Raw genomic sequence first — 6,716 nt, 5'->3', positions numbered from 1 at the left:
ACAATAATTAAACTAGTGGGGTTGGGTGTGGGCGGTCATATAATAAAAAGAGGAAACACAGTAAAGTGATGAGGGGACGAGGAAGGGTGCACGCGTATGAGGAATCATGTGAGAATGAGCTCAGCAGTCTCTGTAGCGTCATAGAATGAACATGAACAAACAATGCATTCGATTAAAAGATACAATGAAATAAGTTGTATTTTTGTTTTTATCATGTTTCATAAACATACAGTACCAGTCAAAAGTTTGGACACATCTACTCATTCCGAGATTTTTCTTTATTTTTTACTATTTTCTACATTGTAGGATAATCAAAACTGTGAAGTAACACATGTGGAATCATGTAGTAACCAAAAATTTTTTGAACAAACCAAATATATTTTATAGTTGAGATTCTTCAAAGTAGCCACCCTTTGCCTTGATGACAGCTTTGTACATGCTTGGCATTCTCTCAACCAGGTTCATGAGGAATGCATTCAAATTAACAGTTGTGCCTTGTTAAAAGTTAATTTGTGGAACTTATTTATTTAGTTTATTCGAGGTACCAGCCTGAGAAATTGCAGCCCAAAGAAATGCTTCACCGAGTTCAAGAAACAGACACATCTCAACATCAACTGTTCAGAGGAGACTGCATGAATCAGGCCTTCATGGTTGAATTGCTGCAAAGAAACCACTACTAAAGGACACCAATAATAATAAGAGACTTGCTTCGGCCAAGAAAGACGAGCAATGGACATTAGACCGGTGGAAATATGTCCTTTGGTCTGATGAGTCCAAATGTGATTTTTTTTGGTTCCAACCGCCGTGTTTTTGTGAGACGCGGAGTAGGTGAATGGATTATCTCCGCAAGTGTGGTTCCCACCATAAAGCATGGAGGAGGAGGTGTGATGGTTTGGGGGTGCTTTGCTGGTGACGTTGTCAGTGATTTATTCAGCATTCTGCAGTGATATGCCATTCCACAAGGTTTGCACTTAGTGGGAATCTCATTTGTTTTTCAACAGGACAATGACCCAAAACACACCTACCTCAAGGCTGTGTAAGGGCTATTTGACCTAGAAGGAGAGTGATGGAATGCTGCATCAGATGACCTGGCCTACACAACAACCTGACCTCAACCCACTTGAGATGGTTATAGATGAGTTGGACATCAGAGAGAAGGAAAAGCAGCCAACAAATCTCAGCATATGTGGGAACTCCTTCAAGACTATTGGCAAAGCTTTCCAGTTGACTACCTCATGAAGCTGGTTGAGAGAATGCCAAGAGGGTACAATACTATCATCAAGGCCACGGATGGCTACTTTGAAGAATATAAAATATGAAATATATTTTGATTTGTATAACACTTGTTTGGTTATTGCATGATTACATATGTGTTATTTCATAATTTAATGTCTTCACTATTATTCTACAATCTAGAAAATAGTAAAAATAAAGAAAAACCTTTGAATGAGTAGGTGTCCAAACTTTTGACTGGTACTGTGTATGAATTGACTGTGTGTTTGTATGTTCATACCGATAGCCTACTGTTTAATTGGCTGAAGTCACCACCTTAAAATCCCCTTACTTTACCACATTATCTCAAGGTTCATAAGGACATACTATCCTGCTATCTGTTCTCACTGCCTGGGTCCAGAGTTACAACACACAACTAGGTTGATGACATCAGAGGTCAGAGGTTAGGTTTCCTCACTGCACTCTTTAAGATGACTAGGGCAATCTCCTCTGCCCACCTCCACTGGTAACTAAGAAATACACAATATACTGTGCTGTACTCTTCTTAATGTTCTCTTGTACTTTCTCAAACACTAGCATTTACTGTAAAATATTTTACTGTATTCTTACATATACATTGCAATCTCACTGGCTCTGTCAAGGAATGAGCAGACTTTCTCCTGAAGACTGAGGAGACTCTTGGCTAGAGTCAATGGAGGAGGACAATGTGAGAGGTATAAAGAGAAAATGTGAGCAAAGTTGGCGTAACAACTAAGTAGCTGATGAATGGTTATAAGATACATGCGTGGGGAAGACACATACCACCTGTATATCCAGACATCCGTTTCTCTTCTGATCCCCTCAGTCTCTCCTGGCCCAGAGAGAAGGGTCTGTCATGGGTAGAGCAGCGCAAAATGGCATCATCATCTTCACACACTCTCCAATAATACACTTCCTGTTTCTCACAGATTGAATGGTACAGTACTGCATCTAATCAAGCCCCAGGTGGACTAAAGAGCGGTTTATCACAGTTTCCTTCCCCATTAATGTGTTAATGAGCTCCATCTCTCCACACTACATCCCCTCTCTGTCGATATCCTGGAGCTTGGCAGGAGTCACAGTCTGTTGGGAGCTCAGTCTAGACATATAATTGTTGCTGAAATCAGGTTTGTTCTTGTTAGCCTGCCTCCTTGGAGAGGAAGGTCATCTGACAGATTTATATCGGAAACCTATGGTAAAAATGGCCAATAGCTACAATAGCAGTCAAAAGTTTGGACACACCTACCCATTCAAGGGTTTTACTTATTTTTCCTATTTTATACATTGTAAAATAAAACTGAAGACATAAAAACAGTGAAATAACACATATGGAATCATGTAGTAACCCAAAAAGTGTTCAACAAATCAAAATATGTTTTAGATTCTTTAAAGTAGCCACCCTTTGCCTTGATGACAGCTTTGCACACTCCTGGCATTCTCTCAACCAGCTTCCAACAGTCTTGAAGGAGTTACCACAAATGTGACCGACCGGCTCAATTCCGTCTTACAATAAGGCCAATAGCCTACAATAAGGAAAATTTCCAGTTAAACAGAAAGTGTCCAGATAAATATTAGATGACGCTAAAGAAATGCTATAAACCCATCCACATCTTGCCAAGTGGCTGGGTCTCGACAGAAGGTGTAAATGGTACAGCCAAATGGTTACTTGCATAGTAGCATAATCAGAAATAGAAAGTGTCAATCAAAATATAATAATATACAGTAAGAACAATATCAATATCATTGATAGATTAGTTATATGCATACAATCAGGGGTAAAGTGGTTGAGCAGCAGGATACAAAAATAATAGTAGCAGCAACGTATGGCATGTGTTAGGAGAGAGTCATTTAAATAGAGGCACTGCAGATAGTGCTGATGACTGGTCTGTCCGAACCATGCATGAACAAGGGAATCTATATTCGGAGAGCATGTTTCTGTCCTGCCCTTGACTTTGGTGCAGGGCATGTGATGTCCATAGCCTCTTCGTCTCAAAACTCCCTGATCTTCTCAAAAAGTTTGTCTTGTTGTGTCCAGTCCAGGCGGTGCTTGTAGACCATCTATGGGAGGACGGATGTCAGCGTTGCGCAGCAGCTGAAACCTGGTCCTGACAGAGTCCGAACGCTCCTTGACGACAACAACACCAGGCTACAGAGCATCGAAACTGTAAAACAGGAAATAACAAAAAAAAAATGAGACAACATTACAACCTTAGACAACATCAGTTCACATCCCATGTTTAGATAAGAAGAATAACCTCATACAATGCAATGAAAATGATATTCACCTAAAGTGCTGGTACTGCTTGAAATGTGGCAGCGGCCTGAAGTACGGAGTCAGGTGTTGTTGCCAGCCATAGCTTTCCACCAGCACCGTATCATCCTCCTGTCCAACCAACTGTGGGATGTTGACCCCAGTCACAGTGCTGTCCTTCACAACACCTGAAATCTCAGACAAAGTGTTCACTCTGGTCTTTCTGAAGCGCTGCTTGACGAGGCCAAAGCACCAGTCGGGGGCAAACTTGGTGATCAGGAAGTGAAGGTCCAGACTGTGGTGGAGCTTGTTCAGCCAGGCACAATACCAGAGCACAAACTCGTTCTTGTTTTGGCCACTGCAGTTGCAAGGAGTTAAAAAGTAGATGGGACCTGGCTGCATAGTGTCAGAAGGATAGTGCATCTGCAAACAACAACAAAAATATTAAGATAAGTTAATAAAAATAAAATGTCATGTGAAACGTAACATATGTTTTTTTTATGCATCATTATCAGGTAAGTTTCACTTACCTACAAATGTGCAGAGCAGCAACACAGCATACAGAAACATCCTCTTGGTAACTGGAAGTTAAAATGATAACACACAACCCTCTGGGAAATACAGAAATAACTTAATATCAATAAAAGTAGGTAAATTAAATAATAAAAATGTGTTGTTTATGCTTTACATACCAAGTGATGTCATCGATTTCTTGTAGAGATGCCACACTGCTACTTTTGTCACATGGGATGGCAGTGGCTTTCCACCAAAGTGTTTGTGTCCTGGTAATACTATTGCATTATCCTCTGCGTAGTTGTTGATGAAGTCAATTGAAATGCATTCCAGGTGACTACCTCATGAAGCTGGTTGAGAGAATGCCAATAGTGTGCAAAGCTGTCATCAAGGCAAAGGTTGGCTTCTTTGAAGAATACCAAATCTAAAATATTTTTGGGGTTACTTGTATGGACATGTCTGCTCTACTTAAAATTACAACCAACTAATTGCAGCATTACCGCAAAAATGGAAGAGGCAAGTGGAAGCGGAAGAAAGTAAGAAACTTGTCTGTTGGCTAAAGAAAATTGTGATAAATTAAAAAAGTATACCAGTTTAATATAAGGAACACAAAATTGATTGCATACATAGATTTCAAAATAGTTGGGAAGAGATTTTTTGCTGTACCGATGCCATGGCACATGGTTTATGAACTGATACACAAAACAACGCTGTATTCAAAACTTTTCTTTTTTTGTTTTTCTATTTAAATTATTATCTAAAATATTTGCAACCAATAGAATGTTATAAACTGTATGTATGGGGGATGCAACCATCCCAGCTCTGCAGATTTTGCTGTGAAGAGACAAAAACATTAGATCATTTGTTTTGGTACTGTCCGTATGTAGCTTATTTTTGGTTGCAGGTTTAGGAATGGCTGAAGAACTGCAACATTCACCTGGAGCTAAATCTGCAAATAGCACTGCTGGGTTCAATAATATAATAATACTCTTAGCAAAACTGCTTATATTTAATTTACAATATGCAAAATCTATGAGCATAAAAGTTTCAGAACTTTTGTGAAACAGCACAGTTGAAAGATATATGGCAAATATAAATCAAAACTGGAAGGTGTTCAGATGGGAGGGGTTGAGTAGAGCTGAAGGGTGGGACTAAAAACAAGCAAAAGATAACTACTGTAAAATAATACTTGGTCTGTAAAAATGGATATAGTGTGTATAAACTGTTGTTGTCCATTAGTTTACTCAAATTAGGGGAGGGATGGTATGGTTTGGGGAAAATAATAAAGGAAAATATCTAGATTTAAAAAATATATATATATATACATATATATATATATATATATATATATATATATATATATATATATATATATATATATATATATATATATATATATATTTTATACAGTATGTATTTACCAAAAATATATGGGAGATTGGAAAGTACGTAGACAATTACATTGAAAATGATATACCCACTAAAAAATCAAATAATACAAAAAATGATATATATAATTTTTCTTTTAAATTACTAGTAGATACTACTACCACAAAGCAGACTTCCAAAAACAGGCTATTATTGTAATGAAACCGCAGGGAGCAGGTCTCGAACCCTCGACCCTCTAGCCCGAGGTCCGGCGCGCTATCGACTGTGCCGCAAAAGCATGCTCATGCGGAGAGTTGATTTCCGCGTTTATAAATCCAGGGTCGATTCAATATTATACAGGTAAAAGTGGCGTCATGTTATTTTTTTTTTTAAGAAAAAGTACACGGTTAGTCAATAGATAATTATATGGTTTATACAAGGAGATCTTGGTTCATGCTGAGACATCAAAACATCTGTAAAATATACATTTAATATGATTCCTTATTGATAAATTTGATCGGTACCAATTCAGACAAACTGAGCATGCGTGAGAAATACATTATGCGGAAGTCTCAATCTGGTACCATGTAACAGCCAGTATTTCACAGATAGCATTAGCAACCTGCTATGGAATGAACACTCATACTACAAGCACACAGTTGATCACTTTCCAGATTAGGTGTCAAATACATACAGGCCAATATGGGACAATACAACTAAGACAGGCAATTATCCGTTGAAGTTGTAAGACACAATACACTCAACAACGGACAGCTATATCAATCCAGTAAGCAGTTCAGGCGAGCTAACGTTAGCTAGCCAGATTAGCTATGTTCAAACAACGCAAACGAGTGATTTGGCAAATCAGTCATTTATCAGAGTTTAGGCAGATCTAGATCAGTTTCTTTGCTGACTATGTTGCAACACATAACATACAATATACTGATCTCTATAAGTAAATCAGAAACCGGAGGAATAGGAGCTAACATCCAGATTAGAGGGTTCATACACTGTATTGCTGAGCCGAAGTAGCGGAGCTCCAGTGGCGCAATCGGTTAGCGCGCGGTACTTATATGACAGTACATTGTAGAGCTATGCCGAGGTTGTGAGTTCGAGCCTCACCTGGAGCAGTGTTTTTACTAAGAGAGAGCGATATAGGTATGTATTATCCCATTGAAGTTGTATTAACATGGAATACGTTGACCAGCCACGCAGTACCTAAACGATCGGTGTCTGACAATTCGACAGTTCAGCAGCATAGACAAAGAATATACCCTGCATGAATTGTATTTTCTTGTCTCTAGCCTCAACCTAGTACATAATGTAAGCAGAG

At 38.7% G+C, this 6,716-nt stretch overlaps 1 non-coding gene across 1 annotated transcript; it reads left to right on the top strand.

The window, feature by feature from the left end:
- Window positions 1–6,419: 6,419 nt before the first annotated feature.
- On the top strand, window positions 6,420–6,513 carry trnai-uau. Its single transcript has 2 exons — window positions 6,420–6,457; window positions 6,478–6,513. It is a non-coding gene; the product is annotated as a tRNA-Ile (tRNA).
- The last annotated feature ends 203 nt before the right edge of the window (window positions 6,514–6,716 follow it).

This window comes from Oncorhynchus mykiss, chromosome 23 (assembly GCF_013265735.2).
Source record: "Oncorhynchus mykiss isolate Arlee chromosome 23, USDA_OmykA_1.1, whole genome shotgun sequence".
NCBI classification, from domain to species: Eukaryota; Metazoa; Chordata; class Actinopteri; order Salmoniformes; family Salmonidae; genus Oncorhynchus; species Oncorhynchus mykiss.
This window is presented reverse-complemented; position numbering and strand designations above follow the sequence as displayed.